General features: G+C 38.0%; 1 long non-coding RNA gene across 1 annotated transcript in view; it reads left to right on the top strand.

Moving 5' to 3' along the window:
- Positions 1–25,793, top strand: part of LOC144330545 (uncharacterized) — a 47,650-nt gene that overhangs the window by 7,752 nt on the left and 14,105 nt on the right. Inside the window, exon 2 of the long non-coding RNA XR_013396843.1 lies at positions 14,843–14,914. This is a non-coding gene — a long non-coding RNA (uncharacterized LOC144330545). The remainder of the gene's footprint in view (positions 1–14,842; positions 14,915–25,793) is intronic.

The following is a 25,793-nucleotide window of genomic DNA, read 5'->3' as shown; positions in this document are numbered from 1 at the left end:
AAACTGGACCCTTACCTGTCACTGTATACAAAAATTAACTTCAGATGGATTAGAGTCCTAAAGGTAAGACCTCGAACTATAAGAATCATAGAAGAAAACCTAGCAAACACCTTTCTGGACATCGACCTTATGAAAGAACGTATGACTAAGTTCTCAAAGTCAATTTCAACAAAACAAAAAATGGACAAGTGGGACCTAATTAAACTAAGGAGCTTCTGCACAACAAAATAAACTATCAACAGAGTAAACACATAATTCAGAGAATAGAAGAAAATATCCATAAGCTATGCATCCAACAAAGGTCTAACAACCAGAATTTATAAGAAACTTAAACAACTCAAAAAAAAAATCCCATTGAAAAACGAGAGAGACATGAACACACTTCTCAAAAGAAGACATACAAGTGGCCAAGAAACATGAAGAAATGCCCCACATCATTAATCACCAGATAATTGCTAATCAAAACCATAAATGAGATTCCATCATAAGTCAACTATTATGACTTATAATAACCAGTCATAATAGTTATTAAAAAGGCAGAAAATAACAGGTGCTGGCAAGGTTATGGAAAAAGAGGAATACTTATACACTGTTTATGAGAATGTAAATTAGTTCAACCACTGTGGAAACCAGTTTGGAGACTTCTTTTTTTCTCCAAGAAATAAATTTGGAGATTTTTCAGAAAACAGAGCTACCATTAAAACCAGCAATCCCATAATTGAGTATATATCCAAAAGAAAACAAATTGTTTTACCACAAAGACACATGCACTCGTATGTTCATCACAGCACTATTCATAATAGCAAAGACATGGAATCAATCTAGGTGCCAATTAACAGTGGATTGGATAAAGAAAATGTGATACATATATAACATGGAATAATATGCAGCCATAAAAATAATGAAATCACGTTTGTAGTAACATGGATGCAGCTGGTGACCTTTATCCTAAGCAAATTAAAGCAGGAACAGAAAAACACATACTGCACATTCTCATTTATAAGTTGGATCTAAACATTGGGTACTCAGGGACACAAAGATGTAAATATTAGACACTGGGAATTGTTGGAGGCAGGAGGAAGAGAGGAAGACAAAGGTTGAAAAACGAACTTTTGAGTAGCATGCTCAGTATATGGGGGATGGAGTGAATTGTCTTCCAAACCTCTGCATCATGCAATATGCCATTTTAACAAACTTGCACATGTACCCCCTGAATCTAAAATAAAAGTTGAAAAACATTTGCTCCCAGGTGTATATGATTAAAAAAGAATACTTGATCATGTTAATTAATGTGGTCATCTAAGCAGCTGATTTACTTTTAAGTGAAATTTATCACAATCTCAAGACAGAGTTATAGAGTGAGTTAGTCTTTGCCATAATCCAAAGTTAAAAAAAAATTTTAAAAACCACTTTTCCTCTACATGTATATCCCTAGACTGTATAGACTCCACAACTGTAGAATAGGTTATAAAATACCTTTTTCTATTGTTTATACAATAGAATGCATAAAACGATTAGACGGTAATCTAGGGAACCTCAGCATTCCTTTCAGGCAAAACTTTTTTAAAATAAATTATATGACCCAGCACTCCCATAAAGCTGTGTTGATCTTGATCCCAATGATTAAAACTTTCTTGGTCAGAGTTGGAAATTTTACCCAAATTTGGTCAATCAAGTTTTCTCTATGAGAAATTTTAAACTGAGGTCTTGTACTTGCAATTATCAAATGTGCACTGAGCACTGGAGCTTGATAAAATATAGAGTGAATGCCTGGGTGAGTGCCACGGCAGCCTGGTGGGTAAAGAAATGCATGATGGCGCATGCCTATAATCCCAGCTACTTGGGAGGCTGAGGTAGGAGAATCGCTTGAACCTGAGAGGCAGAGGTTGCAGTGAGCGACGATCGATCCATTGCACTCCAGCCTGGGCAATAAGAGTGAAACTCCATCTCAAAAGAAAAAAAAAAAGAAAGAAAGAAATGTATAGAAGACAATGGTGATCAGAAAATACAAAGGGGAAGAGATGGGATCTTTTCATGAACTCCCAGCCCATTGGAATCATGTATGCATATGCCCTTCCTGTGGTATCCTGCTAATATGTTGTACATTCCCACATAACAGGAAACACGGTCATGCCTCAGCCTCCCAAATAGCTGGGATTACAGGTGCCTACCACCACAACCAGCTAATTTTTATATTTTTAGTAAAGACAGGGTTTCACCATGTTCGCCAGGCTGGTCTCAAACTCCTGACCTCAGAAGATCCACCTGCCTCGGCCTCCCAAAGTGCTGGGATTACAGACATGAGCCACCATGCCCAGCTCTCATTGACCTATTTTTTTTTTTCCACAGCTCTATTCCTAGCTTTCACTAGTGAGGCTTGGGTTAAGTAGCCAGCTCACTTTCGAGTAGGAGACTGTTTGGATGTGTAAACTGTTTGGTAGGACCCAACTTCTCTCTGCCTACAGACTGGAAAGGATTCCCAGTTGGAGTGTTAAGATATAGAGAGGTTGTATAGAAGGAGAAAGGTCAAGGGGCCTGAGATAAGATGACTAGACCAGAAGACAGAAGTCAAGTTAAAATCTAGAAAAATCCACCTCTACTCTAGCACCCACTAGAGCAAGATTCATGATTCAACAGCATCTAGGAGCGTACAAGCCACAGACTGTGTAGTTTCTATTGAGTGGACAACTTACATCGTCTTCACTGCGGTGCCATTAGCTATTCTTCTTATCCAGTCAGTTCTATTCCTTCAGTCTATTCTCAACACAGCAGCCACTGTGATTCTTTTGGATTATGTCATTCTTCTGCCCAAACCATTCTGTGGCTTCCCATTACACGTCGAATAAATTCAGAGATTTTATTACCTTCTCTGACCTCATCTTCAACTACTCTTCTGCTCATTTATCTTCTCCAGTTACCTTGGTCGGCTTACTGTTCTACGTACCCTCTTCCCTCAGGCTTTGCACAAGCTGGTCCCTTTGCCTGGAAGACTTTTCTATCACGTCTTAGTGTGATTTACTCTTTCATTTTCTTCAGGTCATTATTCAAATATCACATTCTCATTAAAGACTCCTTAGTCACCCTGTCTAAAATTTCAAACTCTACCCATATATATGCACACGTTTTAGTCTCCTATTTAAAAACTTCTAAATTTCATACTTCTTTATGCTGTTTATTTTCTCTCTCCTATAATAGAATGTAAATCTCATGAAAACAACAATTCTTTGTCCACTTTATTTACTATATGCACTCAGCTCCTATAAGCGGGAACAGCTATATAATTTATGGGGCACAGTGCAAGATGAAAATGCAGCGAACCATGTTCAAAATTATTAAGAATCTCAAGACAGTAGCAGCTCAGCATTACATGAAATGCAGAGGTGGCAAGTTCATGAAACTTGCCCTGTCTAGAACCTCTCAGAGAGAAGCAACCCATTTCACATTGATCATCCAGCAGACAAGACTGTATTCCATTGTCTTTCAACTGAGCCTGTGAGGAAAGTATCCAAGCTGTCCACAGCACAAGATTCTCATAAGTCCCTTTGATAGAGGGCAGGGCAGTGACTGTCCAGAGATATAGCAGTAGAATAAGGAGCCTCCTACACAACCTCCTCACATTTTTAAGGGCAGAAAAATCATCATGCAATTCCTTTCACTTGCAAAACGAATAATAGATACAAAAAATAAAAGTCTCCCTTATATTGTAAAAGACAACCAAAAGGGTCTCAGGTGAAATAATTTCTATAAGAAAGATAAATTATTTGTATGTCTTCAAAATTTTATAACTGAACTAAAGTGCCTTTAAAGATACTAAACTGTTTTTAAAAGAACAAAAAGAATTAAAATATCTACATGAAGTAAACCATATTTATACATTTTTATAACATAACATGGCATAAAATTATGCATCCTTTGTAACAGAACAGCATTTCTATGTCTTTTCTCATGCAGTTACCACATAGTAAGAATATTCCTGAGTCAGATCTCCATTTTCAGCACAGCATCAAATATATTCCAATATTTTCTCTAACTTCGAGGATATTCCAAAATTCTCATTATTCAAAAGTAAATTGTAGCAAAGAGAATAACACAAATTTAGTGTTTTAACGCTTAAAAATGGCAGTTTCCAAAATATGTAATTATTTCTTCTTAAAAAGTTCACCTCGCAATTTTTAGGGTGAGTTTATAGTTGCCATTAATCACATTCACTTAGAATAATTCTGGTTTTCTTTATTGTTTTATTTGAGAACAATTAGAGTTTGATTTTTTATTCAAAACTTCCCTTTGACAGCCACATAGCCACGTGTGGTATAAACCTCTAATAGCAATACATAGAATAAGATCCCCAGAACAAGTTGGACGCACAAACTTAAGTCCTCAAATAAAGATATAAAAGTTATAAATCAGTACATTGTTGTGTCACTTTGTTCTCAAGCTGCAGAATCCTCAGGAGACTTACAATCATGGTGGGAGGCACCTCTTCACAGGGTGGCAGGAGAAAGAATGAGTGCTGAACAAAGGGGGAAGCCCCTTGTAAAACCATCAGAGCTCACGAGAACTCACTCACTATCATGAGAACAGGAGCGGGGAAACCGCCCCCATGATTCATTATCTGCACCTGGTCCAGCCTTGACACGTGGGAATTATTACAATTCAAGGTGAGATTTGGGTGGGGACACAGAGCCAAACCATATCAACTGCATATTTTGAAAACATTGCCTGTGCACCAATGTATAATTTTTAGCCATCCATAATTCATTCTGTGGGTGATGTCTCATCAAACCATTTGATTCACCTCAGACATATGAAGCAAAAACATCAATACATAAATATGTTTGATATTTTCTTCTATATTAAGGTTTTCTAAGACAAAAATAGAATTGTTCCCCACATAACATTTATTAACATCTCAAAGAACACTAGCATTCCCTGAAACACAGTTTTGGAAATGCTGGCCTGGAGTAAAGCCCAAACCGATAGCACAGTGTTATGTAAAAGGAATAGAATTTGGAATTAGGCAGACCTTTGGGTTAAAATGGGTTCTGTCATTTAGTTTGCTGGAATATTGTGAACTTCATTGAAAAACAAAAAGTAGCAGTACTTAGCTTTACATGGTGGGGACAAAATAGTTGCTTAATAAATATTAGCTTGTTCTCTTCCATTCTCCACCCTACTGTTTCCTCTTTGGGGGCTGCATCAATTGGATTCTTAGTTACAAGTGAAAGAAAATACAACTAAACTCTGGAAAAAAAGGGAATTTATTGGCTCACATAAAATGACAAGAATGGATTCAGGGCCCAGAAAATATAATTAGGAGTTGGTTTCTCTCCATCTCTTTACTATGCCTTCTGTCATACTGGCTTCAGTTTCAAGTGCCACGTGACAGTAAGGGGTTGCTTGGAGCTCCAGCCCCAGCATTCTCCAGGCTTCAAGCCTAACAGAAAAAAGTGAATACCTCTTCCCTGGAAATTACTAAATAAGTTCTACTTTAGTTCTGATTAAGTCACACACCATGTCTAGACCAATTACGACAGTTGAAAGCAGGAACAGTAGTGGTTGGTCCAAGATCCTGTGCTCCCCTCAGGAAGGCTGAGAGTGTGAGTGTGCATATATGCGTCTATGTACATGTTTGTACAAGATGTGTGTCAGATTCTACAAAACCCAAGGGACCAGAAGTGGGGAAGGAGCTAATTCCCCAAATGGAATGGGGTTCAGGTTAAGGTTCCCTGAAAGAAGGTTAATAGACACTGGACAGTGAAAACAGCTGATGGCCATTACAGCTCCCCTCTCATCAACCCAGAATCACATATGCTACAAGCAGAAATCTGTCCTACCCACTAGAAATAATGATATTCCTAAAATACTCTGCCTCATTGCCCCAGAATCTCCCAGAGATCATACCCTATCAATTAATGTTACTTAAAATTTCTTTACTTTTTCTACTAGTTTTTATCCCTTAGACTCCATTCGCTTATTTCTTGACATACCCTAACATGTTCCTTTACCAAATCTTCACTCATCTAGTAATTGTCTTCTTTCTGAGCCCCCCAAGTTTTCTGAACATCCTAGCACAGATCACATTGTCCTATATTGATTGCCTGGCTTCTTGTGTGTTTCTCCTCATCCTGTGTTTGATTCACTCTGGTCCTTATTGTCTAGTATAAAAACTACCACACGGCTGGATACAGTAGCTCACGCCTGTAATCCCAGCACTTTGGAAGGCTGAGGCGGGTGGATCACGAGGTCAGGAGATCAAGACCATCCTGGCTAACACAGTGAAACCCCATCTCTACTAAAAATACAAAAAAATTAGCTGGGCGTGGAGGCACATACCTGTGCCTGTAGTCCCAACTACTTGGAAGGTTGAGGCAGGAAAATCGCTTGAACCCAGGATGCGGAGGTTGCAGTGAGCCAAGATTGCACCACTGCACTCCAGCCTGGGTGACAGAGCGAGACTGTCTAAAAAAAAAAAAAAAAAAAAAAAAAAAAAAAAAAAAAAAAAAAACTAATAAAAAGAAAAACAAAAAACTACCACACAAGAGACACTTAAAGGAGATTTGCTAAAGGGATAAATGAATGAATCAAATACCAGTGAATGGATCCACAAGTATCACAGAAGAAACCTCCAAGATGTGACTCTCCTGATTTATGTCATAGATAATTAACTTCAGTTAGAGTGTTAGATAAGTATTATTAGTAAAGGTACATATTGAAGTCCATTTTATACTCCAGATTGTTTATCCTGAAATACAAATAGCTACATCGGCCTTACGGAGTTGAAGTGAGTCATTCTGTTTGTCTTTGTCTCTTTGTCTGTTTCTCTCTCTCTCCCTGCTCCTACTTTTTCAGACATAGACACAGACAACACCCCTACACACATATAAAACAAAATTTCCACAGAAAAATGATAATTCGAGCATGACATAATTTTTTTGTCATTTTGACAGCTTTTATTTTACATGGGTTTTCATATATAATCCCAAATGGTGAGCTACTCTGAGAAGGCAGTGGCCACATTTTCACTACAGCAAAATCTCCAGATTCAGCAATTTTTCTGACAATTTATTTGACTACAAAGTATCTAGTTGGCTTCAGAGGGAGGAAAAAAAAATCATCTAGAGTTTTCAACAGAAGGAACTTCTAAAGGTAGATGAAGCCAATGCATTTCAAGGAAAAAAAAAAAAAGTAGATTAGCCAACAGTGAAATTTGTACAGTCCCAGGAAGATTTCTTCTTCCTTGAATTTTGCTGAAGCAGGATTTTCATCAATTATTCCCATGAAAGTTTAAAAGTGCTATGAGTAGATACTTCCAACTCTTAAAGGCAAAAGTTCTTTTTTAAATATAATTTAGGACCTGTTTTTAAAGAATACAGAAGCCATGCATGAGTGCAATTTTATCATAAAATATGCATAAATCTACATAAATGTGTAGAATTTTTAAAATTCTGATTGGTCTATCCTTTTCCTTCTATATTAGTAATTGCTTCTAATTCTCATCTCTTTCCAGACACTTTAAAAAATTCTCATATATTATTCTTCATAAGGTCTCCCCAGTTACTTTTTGGTGAATTTCTGCTTTCCACAATTGATCATGTTGGCCAGAGACCAATTCCTACTGCCTGCCTCCACCATAGAATCCAAGCCTTCATACCAGTCCCTTATAGTGTGCTCCCGAGACTCTGAACTGTACGTGAGTGAAACAAGACATCTAGAAATTTTGAAGGCCAGAATCCTCACAGTAGCAGCAGTAACAGAGGTGATGACAGCAGCAGCAGCTGTGGCAACATACTGACCAGGCTATTCCTGCCCAAGCGTGTTGCAATGTTTCCTGCTTCCTGAATTCCTTCTGAGCTTCCTTTTTTCCTGGTGTTCCCAGTGGTCCTCTTCCTGCTGTCATTGACTCTGGGAGCTGCATCCCTCCAATATCAGGTAGACTAAAATTCCATAAGGCCCATTGTGCCTGTTATTAAAACTGTAGGACAACTTTTTTTCTGTTATTTTCCTAGTACATTTTTTTCATCTATTTAACTCACGTTTTCTCAATATATTCCAGATGTCCCCTTCATAATTATATACTATTCAGTTACATGCTATTGAATTTTTAAAAAGCAAATCTTAGAATTTCTCTTTGTAAAAATTCCTTTGACCCGCGTAATCATGTTTATTTTTTATTTCCTGCATTTTCCTCCTCATTTATATAGACTCTGATAAGTCAAGTGAGCATGTTAAACACTTACATTAAGCACTAAAAGAATACGTAACAAAGTCTACAAGTGTTGATCAATTGTCTATCTCCTTCAGAAAAATCTGAGGATATTGGAATAATTTAATTTCAATTTCCTTTGAAATATCTGAGTTTTCTGACCTTTTCTTCTGTTTTTAAAAATACCCAAATAGTGTTATATTTTTATGTCAGTGCATCGACATAATAAAGGGCATTTATGAAAAACCTGCAGCTAACATAATGAAAGATTCAATGATGAAAGACTGAAAGCTTTCTTCCTAAGATCAAGAACAAGATAAGGATGGCTTCTTTCACCACTGCTATTTAACATTGCACTGGAAGTTCTAGCCAGAGCAATTTGACAAGAAAAAGAAGTAAATGGCATCCAGATATTTAAAAAAAAAAAAGTGAAATATTTCTATTTACAGATAGTATAATCCTACAAAAAGAATATCCCAAATAATCCACCAGAAGCTACTAGAGCTAATAAACAAATGCAAGAAAGTTATAGGGTACAAGATCAATAGACACAAATCAGTTGCATTTTTATATACTTGCAATGAGCACTCAACAAAGAAAACAAAATAAATTTATTTACGATAGTATCTAAAAGAATAATATATCAGGGAATAAGTTTAGCTAAGGAGGTGAAAGACTTGTACAATGAAAACCGTAACACATTGCTGAAATAAATTAAAGAAGACCTAAAATAATGGAAAGATATCCTGTGTCCATGAACTGAAAGACTTAATGTTGTTAAGATATTAGTATGTACCTCAGATGACTACAAATTTAGGGCAATTTTTATTGAAACTGCAATAGCCTTTTTTGCGGAAATGGAAAAATTGACTCTCAAATTCATATGGAATTGCAAGGAGCCCTCGATAGCAAAAACAACATTAAAAAATGAAAAGCAAAGTTGGAGAACTCGCACTTCCCAATTTTAAAACTTACTACAAAGTTACAGTAATCAAAGCAGTGTGATACTGGCATAAGAACAGACATATAAAACAATGGAATAGAATTGAGAGTACAGCACAAAGACATAAGAATGAGGCATTGGACTTTGGGGACTTAGGAGGAAAGGGTGGGAGGCAGGTGAGAGACAAAAGACTACATGTTGGATATGGTGTACACTGCCTGGGTGATGGGTGCACCAAAATCTTAGAAATCATCATTAAAGAATTTATTCATATAGTAAACACCACCTGCTCCCTAAAAACCTATTGAAATAAAAAATAAATTTAGAAAAAAGAATTCAAAGTCCAGGAATCAATCTATAAATCTATGACCCATTGATATTTGACAAGGTTGCCACATCCATTCAACGGAGAAAGAACAGTCTTCAACAAATGGTGCTGGTAAACAACCTAAATACATGGGCTAAAAATTATAACTCCTAGAAGAAGTATAGGGGAAATCATGACCTTAGATTTGGCAGTGGAATCATAGATACAGTTGCTGATTTGAACTCTGCTAATTTTTTTTTTCCTCTTGGTAAGTAATTTCCTTTTTGTTCCTGACTTTGATATCCTGTAGTTCTTGTTTTTAGAGGAAGATCTCTTATTATAGCATTAGCTCACTGGAGAAATGGAAAATTTTTAAAAGGTGGGAATCATTTAAAACAACAATTAGGCCTGCCTTGGTGGCTAACACCTGTACTCCCAGCACTTTGGGAGGCCGAGGCTGGTGGATCACCTGAGGTCAGAAGTTCGAGACCAGCCTGGCCAGCACAGTGAAACTCCATCTCTACTAAAAATACAAAAAGCTAGCTGAACGTGGTGTATGCCTGTAATCCCAGCTATTTGGGAGGCTGAGGCATGAGAATCGCTTGAACCTGGGAGGCAGAGGTTGCAGTGGGTGGAGATTGCGCCATTGCACTCCAGCTATCTTAAGCATTTAATTTATACTGTTGGGAAACGTTTTAAAATAGACAAGTCCCTTCCTTTGAGACAGGCCTACTGGTCTCATTTTTATGTCATCTTTCCTTCATGAACTACGTGCATTATGCATTCTCTACAATTTCCAATTCCAGTTTCTCTACAGTGAATGCAAGAAACTAAAAGACATTGTAGGAAGCAGTTGTGTTCACTATATTCCGGATATTTATGACTTTTGACTTCCTTCCAAAACCCAATTTTAGAGCTAATTTATTTAAGTGGCATACCTTTACGGAATTCTCCCAAAACATTCAATTTAGCTTTACTTGACACAACTTTTTTGTTTTATGTTGATATTTTATTGGTCTGGATAATAAAAATAACATGTGCAACTCATCTTAACAGAGACAAAACAAAATTGAATTTTTAAAAATAGAACTCAAGGCCAGGCGCGGTGGCTCACGCCTGTAATCCCAGAACTTTGGGAGGCCAAGGCGGGCGGATCACGAGGTCAGGAGATCGAGACCATCCTGGCTAACACAGTGAAACCCCGTCTTTACTAAAAATACAAAAAAGAATTAGCCGGGCATGGTGGGGGGCACCTGTAGTCCCAGCTACTCAGGAGGCTGAGGCAGGAGAATGGCATGAACCTGGGAGGTGGAGGTTGCAGTGAGCCGAGATTGCGCCGCTGCCCTTCAGCCTGGGCAACAGAGCGAGACCCCATCTCAAAAACTATAAATAAATTAAATTAAATAAATAAAATAGAATTCAACTGGTGGGAGCAAGAGTGCACTGATGTACCATATAGTCACTGCCTAGTTGTAAGTGACTATAAGAACTGGCAAGAGAGAATGGAGAAAACCCACTGATTAGCTGAGTTACTGAGTAAGTCAAGAGAACTCCCTCAGTGAAGAAGACTTCTGCTCTATTTCTCTTACTCAGAACTCAATCTGAATAATCATGTCTTTTTCAGTTCTGGATATTTGCTGCTATTTTTTTCCCAAAGATATTTCTTCCCTCTCCATTCTTACACACACAAACTTAGATGAATGCTCAATATTTCCATTTGATTGTCCACTTCACTTAAGTGTTTTTCATGTGTCCAACCTCTTACTGCTCTTGGTTGCATTTTAGGGCTTTTTCTGAGATCTGTCTCCCCATTTTCTCACCCCCTTTTTAGCTGTGTCTAGCTATTATTTAAGCAGTTCATTGCATTTTCTATTTTAATTTTATATTTTTTTGCTTTCAGATGTTCTACCTCATTTCTTTCAAGTCTGTCTAGTAATTTTTGTGGTATCACATTTTTTGTTAATATTTCTATGCCCTCTTGTATATCTTCAATCATTTAAAAATATTTAAAATAATAATCTCTTTTAAATTGTTTAGTTTTCTCCTGGTTTTGAGACTACTATAATTTTTGTTGCATCTGCTAACTCATCTCAGCCTGCGTTGTTCTCATAAATGATTTAGGTAAAAGTCTCTGGAGCCAGACTGGTTAGATTTTTAACCTGGTCATGAAATTCCATACAACTGTTACAATTTAGTGGAAACGGTCTCTCTTGGCTTCATCTTCATTTCTCCCCCAAAATAAGAGATATAATTGGTTATATGGCTATAAATTTTATAAGAAGAAAAGCAAGTTTATTGATTAAGTGAAACTTGAAAACATTATTAGGCTTTTAAATCATTTTTAGGTTTTTTTAAAAACATTTTTAGGTTTTTAAATCTCCATCAATGGAGGCAGGATTTAAAATATAAATAGCTGATACTGTAGATTTTGCCTCCAAGCCCTTAGAGTTTTTTCTGTTCTTTTATTTATTTATTTCTTTTTCTGACTACACTGAAAAGACAAAGAGTTCTTTGGACTCTTTGAAAGGACAAAATGGATAGAGTTTTTCTTATCCACTTTTCCTAGGGCTCCCTTTCAGCTGGAAGTGTTGTATCAGAATCTTTGTTCCAGCCCATTGTCTCATTTAACCAGAAGTTAAGTAGTCTGTGCATCAGTGAGAATAAAAACCTCAATGCTCCCAGATCAAAATTCACATGGGCCATTATCCACTTTTCATGCTGGATTTTTAGTTCTAATTTTGGAAATTGAGGCTATCTTTATTTCACTTATGTGCATGCGTATGTCTGTGTGTTTGTGTATGTCTTTTTGAACTTGATTATTATGTATTTGTTATTTTGTACTAGCATGTTTTTTTATCATGTTTTTCTGAAGGGTTTGAGAGGTTAAGGGGACATCCACATTTGTTCCACATGAGGCTAAAAATCACCTTAGAATAGATTTTTCTAAAAGTAAAATTTCTGGGTCAAAAACCTAATGCTTTCAAAATTTATAGTTTTGAGGTGCTTTTAAATTTCTCTCCCCCAAAACACGAGTCATTAAACCTGCCTTCTCATAGTGCCTGAGGGTGCCTACTGCCTCATACCTTTGGCTATACCACATACTACTGTGTCCGGAATTGGTGGGTTCTTGGTCTCACTGACTTCAAGAATGAAGCCACGGACCCTCGCGGTGAGTGTTACAGTTCTTAAAGACAGTGTGTCTGGAGTTTATTCCTTCAGATGTTCAGAAGTGTATGGAACTTCTTCCTTCTGGTGGGTTCGTGGCCTTGCTGTCAGGAGTCAAGCTACAGACCTTCATAGTGAGTGTTACAGCTCTTAAAGGCAGCGCATCTGGAGTTGTTCATGCTTCCCGGTGGGTTTGTGGTCTCATTGGCTTCAGGAGTGAAGCTGTAGACCTTCACGGTCAGTGTTACAGCTCATAAAGGCAGCATGGACCCAAAGAGTAAACAGCAGCAAGATTTATTGCAAAGAGCTAAGGAACAAGCTTCCACACTGTGGAAGGGGACCTCAGCGGACTGCCACTGCTGGCTGGGGCGGCTTGCTTTTATTCCCTTATCTGACCCCACCCACATCCATTTTACAGAGAGCTCACTGGTCTATTTTACAGAGAGCTGATTGGTCCATTTTGACAGAGTGCTGATTGGTTCGTCTACAATCCTTGAGCTAGACAGAGTGCTGATTGGTGTGTTTACAATCCTTGAGCTAGACACAGAGTGCTAGACAGAAAAGTTCTCCAAGTCCCCACTAGGTTACCTAGATACAGTTAGCTAGATACAGAGTACCAATTGGTGTATTTACAAACCTTGAGCTGGATACAGAGTACTGATTGGTGTATTTACAAACCCTGAGCTAGACACAGAGTGCTGATTGCTGGGTTTACAATCCTTGAAGTAGACACAGTGCTAGACATAAAAGTTCTCCAAGTCCCCACTAGGTTAGCTACAGAGTTAGCTAGATACAGAGTACCAACTGGTGTATTTACAAACCTTGAGCTAGACACAGAGTACTGATTAGTGTATTTACAAACCCTGAGCTAGACACAGAGTGCTGATTGGTGTATTTAAGATCCTCTAGCTAGACATAAAAGTTCTCCAAGTCTCCACCAGATTAGCTAGATACAGAGTGCTGATTGGTGCACATACAATCCTCTGGCTAGATATAAAAGTTCTCCAAGTCCCCATCCAGCTCAGGAGCCCAGCTGGCTTCACCTAGTGGATCCTGCACAGGGGCTGCGGGCAGAGCTGTCTGCCAGTCCCCAGGGGCGCCTGCACTGGTCAGCCCTTGGGCTGTCGGTGGGACTAGGCGCCCAGGAGCAGGGGGCGGTTCGGGGAGGCTTGGGCCGCCCGGGAGCCCACCGCAGAGGGGGAAGCTTAGACATGGCAGCTGCAGGTCCCGAGCCCTGCCCCGGGGGGAGGCAGCTATAAGGCCCTGTGAGAATTTGAGTGCAGCGCTGGCGGGCTAGTACTGCTGGGGGACCTGGCGCAACCTCCGCAGCTGCTGGCCCAGGTGCTAAGCCCCTCACTGCCCTGGGCCGGCGGGGCCAGTCAGCTGGTCAGTGTGCGGGGGCCCACCGACCCCACGCCCTCGCCCGCACCTGCGCCCACTGGAACTTGCACTGGCCCGTGAGCGGGGCGCGCAGCCCCTGTTCCCACCCGCGCCTCTCCTTCTACACCTCCCGGCAAGCAGAAGGAGGCAGCTCCGGCCTCAGCCAGCCCAGAGAGGGGCTCCCACGGTGCCTTGGCGGGCTGAAGGGCTCCTCAAGCACCACCAGAGTGGACGCTGAGGCTGAGGAGGCACTGAGGGTGAGGGCTGCTAGCACATTGTCACCTCTCACCACAATTTGGGGAGAAAAATTATCCTATGGTCTCTAATTTTACTTTTGCTTACTACTGATGACTTTGGGAAACTGCATCTATATTTGCATTAATGTTTATTCTGTGATTGCCCATTCACACACTTTTTAAAAGGCCAATATCCTTTTTAATCTTCTACTTTCTTTACCTCAATGGACGAGCAATAAATAATAATTAATGATGTCACGATATTATCTCATTCTATATTAGCATATAATTAGTGAGAGGTAAGCAGTCCCATTTCCGTTGTATAAGGATGACTACATGTTAGAAATTGAAGTTAAGTAATTTGAAAATTATGTCTAAGGTCACACAATTATGAAACTGAAAAATCAGTTTTTGAGTCAGATCACCCAGGAGTATGGTACCTGTGCTCTAAAAACACTGCACTGTGTAGTGAAGCCACCACTAAAGCTCATCCCAAAACAATGTCTAAAGAAACATACATATAAGATACAGCTTTAAACAATAAATGTCAATTCTGAGTTAGAGCTAAATACTCATAGTGGAATGTCAATATCCTCCCCTCTCCACAGAGAATTTTACTATCTGAGAAGTTGGTGGAGCCTACAGACCTGAGGATTTCTTCCTAGCTGCGACAGAACACGGTAAACTAAGGGAGTTTGATTTGCATTGCTCAGTGTTATTTAATGAAAAGTTTGAATTAATTGGTTACTATCTCCCAAGAGACTCCCTAAATGAAAAGTCTACTGGTTGTCCATATGTTTTCTAGCAATAATGATTACCAGCCATGCCTTGTGTACTCTGAGGCTCTTAATTCTATGCCTTGGTTAGTATGAGAATTTTGGCAGTGTGAGGTACTAAACTGTCTAAATAAACGAACTACAGGGATGACTTGTACTAACAGCTAAGAAAAGCCTCTTTGCTCACCATTCCCTTTTCCAGAATATTTCATTAATTTTTTCAATAAATATTTATTGAAGCCAGAACATAAAGTGGATATAAAAAGACCATACCAGGTGGCAGGTTACGGCAGTTTAAAAGGACGGATGAAAGGGGGTCCCTTGGTGCTTGGAGCAGCATCCGTTGTCATAATTAGCAAAATGTTAGCTTGAGAGCTCAAGATTTAAATAGAAAATGATCTTTCTTACGATGACCCCTGCCCCTGTCTTTTGAAGGTACTCTTTGAGTCTGACCACTGCCAGGCATTAGTTACACCAATTGTCTCAACCTTTTCAACTGAATAATCTCTTCACTACAAGGAATTCACAATATGCCTTTCAGGTGTGGAAAGAAAATTCATACTCAACCTGTAAAAACCTAGCAGATGGTACAGTGATGTGTATATAAATACATGCATACAGGATATATTCCTGAAGAATGAATCAGATTCATGTTACACCTATTTAAATGTTTCATTATATTTAATTTTAATTCATTTATTCATGGTTTTAACCTCTGTAAGGACATGCATTATTTAAATTAATAGACAGGTAAACTGCATCAACAAAACTGTAGCATTTAATGTTGAAGATAACTGACATGCATGAAGTCATTGTATTTTAAAATATTGGTTTTTCTATTGTTTTGCACAGATGGTGCTAGTAATTAATATTAAGCTATTTTTTTCATCAGGGGATTCCCTGTTGACAAAATTCACATAGTATACAATAAATTGCTACATTATACCATCTGAGTAGGTGATGAATTGCTTATAAACTTATTAATACTAATAAATTTTTCTCAGATGCAAAATATGTAATATTCCTACTAGCCAATGTATTATTGAAATTAATAAATTTAATAAGTTGGACAATTTGGTCTATTCTGAAAAAAAAAATTATTAACTGCGTATTTGATCTTAGATGTACTGAAAATGTGTTCCATGCCATCTGGATTCTGAGGACAACATCAATTTCAAGATATAGAAGGTATTTGAGTAATTAAAGGTAGCCAGGAGCAACACAGCCTACCACTTTAAAAAGGGCCTTCTGAAAGGAAGTATCTTTCCTGAGTGGCCAATAGATACGTTCTTGGCCATACCAGAAATGTCAGGGAACCTCAGTAGCATGGTTGCATATGAGCAGGAAACTTAAAAAAGAGTTTAAAATGCTCTCTTTATAATCAAGGGCTCTATTTAGCATAAATCCTCAATAATCTCACTTATCACATGATGAGGAAGGACAGTTCTATCACTTCCATCTGAGTAAGTCATTCAGTAGGACACTCAAATTGAGGCATTGGGAACATATCTGAATTTTACTAGCACCTCCTACAGAGGGCATCAAAAGTGGAAAATTGATGTTAATAAATCCCTCCTTATGCCTCTTTCAGAGGGATCAAAATATAACAAGCTAGTTTCATTTCTAAAGGATTTAAAATTATCATTCCTTATTTCTAAAGTGCCATGAAAATGCTGTTTAAATTACATTCAACTCTCAAACAGTAATTTACTGACAAGAGAATGATCTATTAGAAAACAAGATTTTCAAAGTAAGGAAATGCTAAGGTAAATAAAAAGTATCATTTATTCCTGTGCTTGACCCTCTAAAATTAGGATTGGGCTAGATCCCCTATGAAACCCTTCCAATCTTCTAATGACTCATCTCTGGTTCCTCTCTGCCACCACTCCTGGTTCTTATTACAAAATCTTGTACATTTAGTAGACTAGAATAAAATGACAGCCTCAAAATCATCTCTTTGGAAGGGAACCTGAAAGATACTAATATTTCATATTAGTCACTGGGTATCACCATTCCAAGTTCATCATTTTTGTTTTATGCAGAATCAGATCCATAGAGTCTAATGTGAGGGAACTTAACACATGAGTTTCTCTTCTTGTGTGAGAGGCAACCCTGGCAAATGACGATAGCCTAGAATATGTCTGGATGCAGAGTTGCATCACAGGCCTCAGTGCCCGGGAAGACACAGAGTTGGAAATGTAAAATGAATTGAAAAAACTGCAACACCATTAAAAAAAAATCAAGGAGTCACCAATAACTGTAACCTCACTTTTGAGTTCGAAACATTGATGTCAATTTTTATAAGTCTTGCAGAAATGCAGCTCAATCATTACTCCTGGCAGAAAAGTGATGCTCATTCACAGATGGACCCAGATCCTGACTGGTCTCAGAAATCCTGAAGAATCTTCCTTTTTTTTTTTTCTTTAAAATCTTTTTTCTATCCTTGTCATGAAAAGAATTTCAATTCATTTTCATTTTCAAACTAAATATATGCTACACCATATGATACAATTTAACAAAAATCAGTATTGTGAAACATTATTACAAATATCCATGTTCTGGCTTTCTAGTCTCTTTCATCATTAATAAACTGAGACCTTGGCATTGTTTGCTTTGGCAAAAAAGCAAACGCAATTGATCCCTTAAATATCCCCTGATTTGAGAGCTGGTTAACAATGTATGAAATTTCAGGTGAGGACATTACAATTCAAGTTGTATATAAACCCTAAAACACACTGTGAAGAAATTAGCTATGCCAAAACTAATAAAAATACCTTGTGCAATATAAATGTTTTCTTGACTGGTAAAAATACCTTTTAGGGCCGGGCACCGTGGCTCACGCCTGTAATCCCAGCACTTTGGGAGGCCGAGGCGGGTGGATCACGAGGTCAGGAGATCAAGACCATCCTGGCTAACACGGTGAAACCCTGTCTGTACTAAAAATACAAAAAAGTAGCTGGGCATGGTGGCGGGTGCCTGTAGTCCCAGCTACTCGGGAGGCTGAGGCAGGAGAATGGTGTGAACCCAGGAGGCGGAGCTTGCAGTGAACCAAGATCGCGCCACTGCACTCTAGCCTGGGAGACAGAGCCAGAGTCTGTCTCAAAAAAAAAAAAAAAAAAAAAAAGACCTTTTAGGTGAGTTTGTCATTAAATGATTAAAACATATTCCTAACTTTTTATATTATGTATATGTGGAATACAAGTCTCACTTATAAATGAATATATAGCATGCCAGTGCCACTTATAAAAAGTCTTGTATTTGTCAATGAAATTTGGTAATACAAAAAAGTCTGTATTTTTACTTGATATGCTTTATGGGAAGAAAGTGGCAATACATTCCACAATCAATGTAAACTTTGTTATGAAAGTAAAGCAGTTGTAATTACATAATAAGAGATATGTTTCAAAATTAACTTTTATATGGAAAATATTTACAATAATAGTTACAGAATAAGGTACTCCAAAGATGTTTGAAAACATTTCTGCAAAGCTATAATATTATAAATAATCTATGAACATCTTTTTTGTGTGTGTTAGAATAATATGGCAAAAGGACAAACTAAGAATAGGGTTGACTTGCATGTGAAATTGGACCTGTGGGAAACTAGGATAGGGTTTATAATAATCCAGGAATAGAGTTCAAAGAAATATATTTCAGGCAAATCTCTACTGTCCATTCTTAATATATCTACCTTTTCACATTCACTATGGGTCTTCATTTCAAATTTCCTGATAGTACCTATTGCATTTGGCTTAATCTCCTACATTAATAGGAAAACTAGTTTATTAACCATTTTATTAATCATGACTTATACTTACACACTTACTTTGCTGACATTTCTCATTCTCTGTTTATTCTTAGATTATGAAAAATTATTTTTGTTTTCAAAACTTCAGGAGACTTTAGAAGCCATCCAAACACTTCAGTCTCCAAAAGAGAAAACAAAAGTGCTTTGTCCTAGTTTCACACAAATCAGTTGCAGCCAGGAACCCTTCAAGGCCCAAACACCTAAGGCCCTCCAGGTGTTAGGCTGTATATTCCTTAGGAGCCCAGAATATAATTCATATGCCCTGGTCTTACATGTATTTGTAGAGCATGAGCTCATTAAGTGGTGAAGAAGGAAGGAAAAAAGAAGAGAGGGAGAGAGGAAGGGAGAGAGGAAGGAAGGAAGGGAGGGAGGGAAGGAAAAGGGATGGATGGATTGTTACAATATAGTTTAAAATATGACACCAAAAGACATCTAATACATTACAGGAAACTGTTGAGCTGAGGTCAGGATGGGGTAAATTAACCATTTTCCACTTCATCCCAAGTCAGATATTCTACTAAGGCTTCATTGTTAACTTGTAATTGCATACACGTACATAATTATGTGTGTGTATGTGCACGTGTGGTTTGTAAGGAAGGGCAGATGTAGGATCTAGGAACTATTTGGGAAACATAGGAAAGAATAAGGGTATATTTTATAATCAAACAATTAAAAATTCATGCTCTGATAACTTTTCATAAACTATAGAAAATTATAAAAACAAAAATACAGAGCAATGGAATTTGAATTATAAACATCTAAGATTAAATACAATTACATAATAAAATCATTCATTTTTTAGAATCACCATGTACCTTGTCCTTGTCTATTGTCTTATTGATCCTCTATGTTTTGTTTTTGTCAACTGTATTATTGATTTTCTCTAAATATTTAATTTGTAAAATCTATAAATGGAGTCAAAACAGCATATGGCAAAAATAAACACCAAAATTTATGAATATCAATAACCTGTATTTCAGTACTTTTTATACTCAGTGCAGGGCCCTAGAACCATGCTGCCTAAGTTCAAATATTAGCTCCTTCACCCACCAACCATATGACATTGGGTAAGTTATTGAATCTGCCTCAGTTTCTTCATCTGTAGAAGAGACATGATAACAGTACCCGTTCTCCATGACTGTTACAAAGATCAAATAAATTATGACAAATTCAGCACTTTGAATATTACCTGCCACATGACCTGCTATCAATATGTGTTAAAAATTAATGTTGTGATACAATTATACTACAATGGTTGTTTGAATGAAGTAGTTTAAAACATTATTTATCATGAATTCAAGTTAAAGTAATGGGACTTGGTTAGGTGCCTTAAATAAACATGAATAATTGTCTTAAAGAAGGTTGATCATATTAATTTTTGTCTATTAAAAATACCTAGCGATAATGGCTAAGGTGTATGAACAGAATATATTTAAAGCAAAGAATAATAAATTTTCATTCAAACTTACCATGTAATTTCACCCTATTGAGCCAAAATTGCCTTTTCATTAAAGACATAGCCTTGATTCTCATAATTTGCTTTGCGTTTGAACTCTTCTTAGCCTAATTTAGAAGAGAAAGTCATAAAATTGGGTGTTTTCCTTGAACGAACACATTCATTGTAATTTAGTTGAGTTGCGTTTCAAAAAGTCTTTCTAAGAAATAACAGATTTTAATGATCGGTTTATCTATACTGAAAATACCAGGTAAAGCTAGAGTAAATGTATTTATTCAAACAAAGGGCAATATAACAATACTGCCATTTTTGTTGACCTTTTGAATTTTATTCTAAGATATCTCCCTTAATCTTCTCCTTGGTTGTCTTATATGTCTCCATTAACTACTAACATGGTGAAAGGCAGAGTAGTAGTATTATAGCCAGCTCTGTTGGTGCCCCTATTCACTCTGAGGTACCAGGGAGTTACTACATCCCCCAATCCACTCTCTACAGGGTAACAGTTGGCCAGTGACTGAGTGGTAAGGGGCAGAAAAATTCAGCTCCTTGTGTCAAGGGCCAGCAAACTCTATGGTGCAACTTACACTGTAGTGCTCCCTTTGGGCTCAGGCTGAGTCTAGGTTTCTCCAGAAACCACCTCCTTGTTGAACTTCTTCCCCTTTTCTGTTTTGCTTCCCTCATTCCAGTACAAATTTCTCCCAAGAGCAAAACTTAATTCTCCAGCACATGAGTCCAATTCTCAGGTTATTCCTCTAAGACATTGGTCCCCAGCCTTTTTGGCATCAGTGACCGGTTTTGTGGAAGACAATTTTTCCATGGACCTGGGGGTGGGGGGATGGTTTTAGGATGATTAAGTGCACTACATTTACTGTGCACTTTGTTTTTATTATTACATTGTAATATGTAAGGAAATAATTATAGGACTCACCGTAATGTAGAATCAGTGGGAGCCCTGAGCTTGTTTTTCTGCAACTAGACAGTCCTAAGTGGGGGTTACGGGAGACAGTGACAGATCATCAGGCATTTAGATTCTTATAAGGAGTGCGCAACCTAGATTTCTTTGCATGCGCAGTTCACAAGGAGGTTAACCCTTCTATGAGAATCTAATGCCAGACTCAGGCAGTAATTCCAGCAATGGGAAACAGCTGTAAATACAGATGAAACTTCATTCTTGCTGGCTGCTCTCCTCCTGCTGTGTGGCCCAGTTCCTAACAGGCCACTGTCCATGGCCTAGGGGTTGGGGGCCCGTGCTCTAGGAAACCCTCCTAAGATAAGTACATAAAGACTGAGCAATGCTTTGAGTCAAATATCCAGTGCTGGATAAAGAAAAGGATGAACATATACACCATGGAATACTATGCAGCCATAAAAAAGAATGAGTTCATGTCCTTTGCAGGGACATGGATAAAACTGGAAACCATCATTCTCAGCAAACTAACACAGGAACAGAAAACTAAACACTACATGTTCTCACTCATAAGTGGGAGTTGAACAATTAGAACACATGGACACAGGGAGGGGAAGATCACATGTTGGGGTCTGTCAGAGGGGCAAAGGGAGGGAGAGCATTAGGACAAATACCTAATGCATGTGGGGCTTAAAACCTAGATGACGGGTTTATGGGTGCAGCAAACCACCATGGCACATGTATACCTATGTAACAAACCTGCACATTCTGCACATGCATCCCAGAACTTAAAGTATAATAAAACACACACACACACAACACACACATATCCAGCACTGCCAGTTTAAGAGTGAGACTTTAGAAAAATTGCTTACCAGTATAAGCCTCAGTGTTCTCATCTGTAAAATGGTGATAATGATACTTCATCTCCAATACAGAATTGTTGAGATTCAAAAATGTAAATTAAGATACTTAAGAGGGATGTATTATTACACATGTGAGCACTTTTACTTAGCACTTCTAGAATAATTTTTTATTTTCTTTAAAACATAAAATATTTATTGATGAAAAAAATTACACCCACTCCCACTCTCAATTACTTTCTCTATGTCTTAATACATTGTTGAATCTGATTTTTTTTTTCTCCTCTGTTGAAATTGTGGTGGCTCCAAAGCTGAATTGCCCCAAAGTTGAATAGAGGGAAATTTAAGTCACACATATTTTAAAAACTATTACTAAGCTACTGAAAGCTGGAGCCAGAACCTTCCTCACAACTCACAGAAGATGCGAAAGAACCAGCCCACTAACACAATCGTAATTCCCTCCCACCTACCACCTTCCAGACACAGAGAGAGTTCTCAGAGTGACGAGCCAGGGGAGTGAGCGCCGAGTTTAGCCGAGAAGCTTTTTCCTGCCCTCTTCTCTCTCCTCCTCTTTACTGGTACATTATCTCCCACAAAGAGCAAGTGAAGTAGAAAATTCTAGAAGGTGGTACTGTGCCTTGATCCTTGTCTGCATGTTTGTATTTCTGAGGTCTTGACTCCATTAGAAGGGAGCTGAGCATGGAGAGAGATGACTGAGGAAGTAACATATGTTCCCTGTCTGGATAGTCCTAAAAGTAGGAGAGATGCTGATAGTGTTTCCATAGGAGGAGAGGGAACTGCAACACAGTGTAGGAAGGTAGAAGGCCCTTGATGCATGTGGTGGGGCCCAGAGAGCAAGAGGAGTTGTCCTCTCACTGTTACGGGAGTAAACCACATGGAATTGCTGGCAGGGACCAGAAGGAGAAAATGGCTTTTAGAGGGAGTTTTCAGTGATGAAAGGTGCTGGATGATCTAAAGAAATTATACATCACATTAGCCCTAAGCAGAACCTGAGGGAGGCAGAGCCAGGCAGAGGAAACCTCCATATTGATGATGTAGCTTTCAGCTACCAACTATGTAGGAGCTGGGCCCAAAAAAAAAGATTTTGTGGGCCAGTTGCGGGAGGAGGCAGAGAATTAGTAAAACAGAACTGCCCCTCCAGAATCCTATCCTTTAATGACAAACTTGATCAGCATGGGGGACAGGAAAACTGCATTGAACAGGAAATGTATAAAGTAGACTGGATTAAATTTTAATAACCAAGAATGACCAGAAAGTTAGGAAATCTGCCCAAGAAATTCATTAAAAACACAGGACAGGGCAATTCCACACAGTACAAGTGAAAGCAATGATGAAAAGGAAGCAAATCATTTATACCCTACTGAGTTCAAACTCTTCAATCAGCTAGCTACACATCAGTAGGTAATTTGACCTGCAAATTATCCAAACTGAGTAAGACTGCAAAAATATTAAAACCAAATCACATGGATTGGTACTAAAGAATCTCAATGCAGTAAGGGAAGCAAAGAGAAGTAAAGAGCATGGGTTTTGGTGTTAGACCAAATTGAGTTGTAATCCCAGTTCACTTATCAGCCGAGTGACCCTGGGCAAGTTTCTTAGACTCACTAAGCTGTGGTTTACTGATCTGAAATTGGAAATTATCTATAAGTTTGTTGTAAAAATTAAATGAAATAACAAATGTAATGTGCAATGTGCAGCTCATGGTAAACATTCAAATAATAGCTACTATGATTTCTTTACCGTTATTTGTAACTCTAAAATAAAGTTATAGGTCTTTTTTATTTTCAAACTAGAATGCAGCATTGAATTCTTTGGTGGCTGGTACTGCACAAAAACTAGCATAAAAATGCAGAAATGAGGTCATTAGTAGAGAATTGGACCTTTTATAGATTAACAAGAGATAGTTTCCCAGATTGAATTTTATTGGCAAAATAGCTCATCCCTCACCCTCTTTCCAAATACATCAAATATTAAATTCTGCAGTTTGGTGAGGGGCTTCGGTTGTACCATCTTGTATATTTATTTATTTATTTATTAAATTAACACTGTCCATGTTTGTCTACAATGACATGAAATAAACTACCTGCTTGTAAGTTTTCCCCTAAGCTTCTGAGAATTGCACCCCCCTTTTTTATTTGCCCAATTGTCAGTACTTTTCCTTCTCTGCTTTCTGGCCCATTATCTGCTTAGTAATGGATTCCTTTAACTCAAACAGCAGGTTTGTGTGTTCCCCGTTCCAAAGAGGCAAGCTGACCAGTCAGATTTCACCAACATCTGGCACCCAAAGGCTGCACTCTGGCTCCATCCTTTATTGATGTGAGGGGATTTTTGTTTGGTTTGGTTTGGTTTGGTTTTCATAATAAACGTAGTTTCAAAAATAAGATTTCCCTTCAGCTGATAGTTTTGCATATTGTGCTGGCTCAGGGTTTAGAGAGAAAGACATAAATGATTTCCTAAAACACATTCTTTAGAACAAAGACTATAGCCGTCCTTGCCTACAGACTGGATCTGGCACACTTCACAGCTCTGAAATGCTCACAGGGTTCTAGCCCTGCAGGAGTCACCAGAGACGCAGGGCTGCCCCTTCTAGCTGGCCTGACAAGGGTAGTGAGGGCTGAAATTCAATCTGTGTGCACCTCTCCATGCCTTTACCCTTGCAAGGCTGTGTCTACCCAGAGGGGGTAACTTTAAAAGGGCTGAATGGGGGTGACCTTGATAATTGTACTAAATTATGTATAAAATTACAGACTGCTGAGTATGAAGGTGTGTTCAGTGACCCTCCTGTGACCCTTGAAGGAAGAAGTAGAAGTATAGAAATAAGCAGGATTTTGAAGACACAGCATAACAGGTGGGAGAAAAATCTGGAAAAGAGGCTTCAAAGAAAGAGCTGCATATGGCTCTGTGAAACATTCCGCCCTGTGCCATCAAATAAACCAGGACTTTAAAAATGGTTTTTTATAATATCTATTAAAAATCTGACATATATGAAAATGTTTCTGGTATCATCAGGATATTGTATACCTTTTTGATAGAGTATGGCACCTGCCACGTAGTGAAAATCTTTATTTCTGAGTCAGCGCAATTGGTCACCCAGTCTTCTGAAGTTCTTAATACAGAGAAAACAGAGAAAGCAGAGTTGTTCATTATTAATACTTTAGCTTAACCAGCATAGGAACAGGATGATGTTGACAAATGTAGATAAATGGTGTTTCTTAAGAAAGATATATTTACAGAAGGGATGAATTTGTAGAGCAAAAATGGCAATGTTTACAGATGAGAAAATAAGAAAGACTGAGTGACGTATTTATCTAGAAGAATTTCGACTTGAAGAGTGATTTGAATAAAAGTATGAATTTCTATGCCATAGACAACTTGTGTGATAGACAGAAAAATGTAGTAAAGAAGTATTTCCTTAGAAAAAAAGTAGAAAAGAAATTTTGAAACAAGTTATTTGTATTTATGCACTTAAATTTCAATGCATAGGATACAGTGAATAAAGAAATATAAACTGCTGTCTTTAAGAAGGCAAAAATATGGTCTTCATTCTAATGATGATATTATAAATTAGAAGAAATTTCTCATTGAATACCTCTTCCTCTGATATAGGAGGTCAGGCATAGGTAAACTCTCTGAAGTTAGCTATTCAGTCTTTCTCATATTTGTATTTTCCTTGTGTTTTACAACAGTAAATATATGTTTCACATTTATTGGAGAAAAATTAGATCCAT

Source organism: Macaca mulatta, chromosome 8 (assembly GCF_049350105.2).
Source record: "Macaca mulatta isolate MMU2019108-1 chromosome 8, T2T-MMU8v2.0, whole genome shotgun sequence".
Taxonomy (NCBI): Eukaryota; Metazoa; Chordata; class Mammalia; order Primates; family Cercopithecidae; genus Macaca; species Macaca mulatta.
This window is presented reverse-complemented; position numbering and strand designations above follow the sequence as displayed.